We start from the raw sequence: 3,960 nt of genomic DNA, 5'->3' as shown, positions 1-3,960 counted from the left end.
GGAGAGAAGATAGAATGCCCGGCAAGCACTCAAGGGTGTGTAGCTGTCATTGTAGAATGGGCAAGAAGTCGAATGGCCTAGAAATGTTTGAGCAGAACATTTTATACATACCTGCCAACTCTCCCAGTTTTCCCGGGAGTCTCCAAGTTTGTGATCAAATCTCCCGGTTAGAGCACCAAATCTCCCGGGAAATACCTACCGTGGCCTTTTTTAAAAATTTTTCATTTACTTCATTATTTTCGAGATGTTAAAAAGGAAAATGAAACAAGAAGTGGATTTTGTGCTCTTATTTGAGCTGTTCTCGATCAGAACAAGTAAAACAGAGCAATAAAGTTGATGTATATTCAACGAGTATCGTAATTGGTCAGAAGTCCACCAATGAAATTGCACAATACATGGTAGAAAGTTAGCATGGTTATGGGAACAGTAGTAATATGGTAGATAAATGCTGGCAAACGTCGGGAAAATTATTCGCTGAGCAAAAGGGACCTTCCTCCGAAGAAAATGAAGACTGTGTCTACGGAGAAGACTTCGGCCGAGTTGGTAGAACAGGCTCAAAGAAATAAACTATCATCTGTTGTGAAGGAGAATGAACAAAGGCCAAAAACAACACAGGAGGTTATCCTTGAGGCAGAACTGGACCTAGCAAAAAGAGGGTTAAAGAATCTGAAGGATACATTACACTACAAGAACAGGTGTTACACTGTGACAGAGCTGCCAGGAGATGTTATTAGAATGGAAACTGGGCTTCCAACAAAGGAAGTCTTTGACATTGTTGTGAGACATGCCTTAAGGTTTAAAGATTCCATCAACTATTTTGGTGGCTGGAAGGTGGAATCTATCACCTTTGAGGACCAGATTTTTATTACTTTGATGAAAGTCAGGCAGAATACACCAATCTACGTTTGGCTCAGCTATTTGATTGTAGTGTTGCTACAATTGCTAACATTATTACAAAATGTATTCATGTATTGCATGACATTATATTTAAAGACATTATGACATCAATTCCTTCCCGAGACAAAAACAAACTATCAGTGCCATCATCCTTTAGTCAGTATGGATCTTATCGCATAGTCATAGACAGCACTGATATTGAGGTTGCCATCGTGCAGGAGTCAGGCCTCCTCAAACAACACCTGGGGACATGATACTTGCTAACAAGGGATTTCTTATCCAGGACATGGTCCCCCATGGAGTTTCAGTAAATATACCACCATTTCTGAACAAAGGAGCTTTCACTGAAAGTGAAGCAAGGGCTACAAAGGCTATAGCAAGATGTCTGATCCACGTCGAAAGAGCCAATGCCAGGCTGAAAGACTTTAAAATTTTGAGTTTTATTCCCTCTTACTTACGTTTCTATGCTGATGTACATTTACTGTTTCAGTTGTGTGCTGCTCTTGTAAATTTGCAATTTCCGTTAATCAAGGAGGGATATGTACAGCGTTGTGCGACACGAAGTTCAATTACCACTTTATTCAATCCATTTAAAAATCACACAGTAATTATTTTATTGTTCAAATACAGGATTTTAGTCAACATCAATATTAATATTTTAGATGGAAACAAAAGTTGCAAAATTCGCCACACAATGGCTTTCTTTGTCTTTTATTTTCCTGAAATTTGACTGATTACCTTATACAAAGCCTTGAAATCTGATTGGATGTTTTGTTTTAGTGCTCCTTTCTCATTGGCTGGGGAAATGGTGCGATTTAGAGCAAAAAATAGTGCGATTGGGGAATAAATCGTACTGCTGAGTGCCAATCAGTTTGCAAGGATCACCGCCGGGTGATTTCTAAATGGATGTAATAAAGCTGAATGCCAATGCTGGAAGGCACCGAGCAAAATACATGAATTGTCACGGTCTCCCGCAATCGAACTCACTCGCTTGCACACTTTGTTTTCCCAATGTAGATGAAGGGATCTAATTTCCCAAGTATCTTCTCATGATCTGTATATATCTGTATGTAGTATGGGGAAAACAAAATGTTCAAGCAAATAAAATCTAAAATAAGTGTATATGTGGTGGTTTAATTTTGCTCTTGGATTGAATTTTTTTTAAACCGGTTCATTTTTTTTTTCAAACCAGTTTAATTTTTTTTAAATGGTTTTTTTTTAATCGACTGTCTAAAAAAGGTATTTTTCTATTTTGGGGGTGTAGTTAAAAAAAGACCAGGGCTTGGTTTTTTAGGGGGTCTAAAAAAACCTAGACATCTCCTCCCTTCTACTCATCTACCCCTCCCTGATCCTTTCCCGTACCTCTCTCCTACCCCACCCTTATTTCACGCATCTATCCACCCCCTTGTGCCCATCCCCTCTACACAGCAACACTCACAGACACTTCCTATTTCTCAAGACCTTTCTGTTTATATACTCACCAGCACGTGACCTTGAACTCCCTACCTCTGGATCTGCTGCCTACTCCTTAATGTGCAATACGACACCAGAGACATATGGCAGAGTATTGCCAACGCAATAGTCTATTTCCCGAGTTGCTGTTTGCCTTCGTTTCAAAGCGAGTCCTGGTGCACAACCATTCAATTGGAAATGAGTTGCGTATTTTCATGCAAATCAAACTCATTATCATTTGAATGGTTGAGCACCAAGACTCGTTTTGAACCAGAGGCAAACAGCAACTCGGAAATGGCCTATTACGCAAATGAAATCGATTTCTACAGAGAAATAAAGGCATTGAAAGGCCACCTAAAAGACTCACAAAAAAATGGTTCTTCAGAAGATGATTTTTACAACAAGGCCAAACATTTCTTGAAAGAAAAAACAGAGAAGCAACTCCGCCTTTTAGGAAACAAGGACCGCTTTAGGTCGAAACAATGAACAAAAGGGAACAACAGATGATAACTCAAAGAAAATGGGTTACAGCAACGGCAAACTCTTTACAGGAAACAACAAGAAAGTAGTTCCAAATCGGGGACTGTTTCAGGTCTTGTCCCAAGCACATAGTCGAATTTCTTACAGGGAACACATGAGATTGAAGTGTCTTCAGTGTGTCTCTGCTGGGTTCAAGTCCCTTAATTTCTTGTGATCTGTGCTTGAGCGCCTTAAACTGATATTCATCCCTCACATTTGCGCTTGCTCCACTATCTGGTTCAACGAAAGCATGAATGTCTCCGATACGGATTAGTACGGTGTCTTGATGTGGACCAGATCTTATCTTCTTCACTCGGTGCAGGCGTTGTGCTGTGTCCTGAAGGTAGATGTAATCATTATCTGAGTTACTGCTGTCTCCTCAGCCTCTGTTGTTTTCTTGACTCGCTTTCTCTTGGTCTCCTTAGATCCCTCTTGAGGTTGGGCACCGATTCTGCAATATGATTCATAATGGTTGTACTTGCCACACTTTAAACACTGTTGTCCGTATGCTGGGCATTTTCTGCCTGGAGGATGTGCTCCTGTCTTTCCACAGTAAGCACAGCGTTTGCCTTTCTTTTTCTCTTCCTTCTTGTGGTCTCGTTTTCCGGGAGGTCGCGGCAGTTTCTTCTTCGAGTTTCTTTTTCTGCCCCACTTGCCACTCTTCGGCGGAAAATTCTCTGACTCATGCCCGACTTTCGATATCTTGAAATCTTCTTTCATATCTTTGACTTGCTGGTTGATATCTTATCTTTGGTTTGTTTCCTCAAGGACCTGATCGAGGTTCCATTTCTTCTGAATGCTTCTTTTAACGAGCTCGCTGTCCTTGATGGTTTGTATCAAGTGTTCCAGTATTCTGTCATCTGTTTGCTCGCCGAACTCGCAATCCTTTGGTTTTTCGCGCAGTCGCGCCGAGTATGTGACAACACTCTCTTCTGTGATTTGTTTTTGCTTGTTAAACGTGAATCTGGCTGGCGTGATGCTTGTTCTTTTTTGGTAAGAAATGGTTGTGTAGCTTTCTTTTCAGCTTCTTGTAATCATCATCTCCGACCACTGGCGCTGTCTCTGGTAAGTTACGTGCGAGTTTCTTGATTT

This window comes from Montipora foliosa, chromosome 9 (assembly GCF_036669935.1).
Source record: "Montipora foliosa isolate CH-2021 chromosome 9, ASM3666993v2, whole genome shotgun sequence".
In the NCBI taxonomy this organism is placed as follows: domain Eukaryota; kingdom Metazoa; phylum Cnidaria; class Anthozoa; order Scleractinia; family Acroporidae; genus Montipora; species Montipora foliosa.
This window is presented reverse-complemented; position numbering follows the sequence as displayed.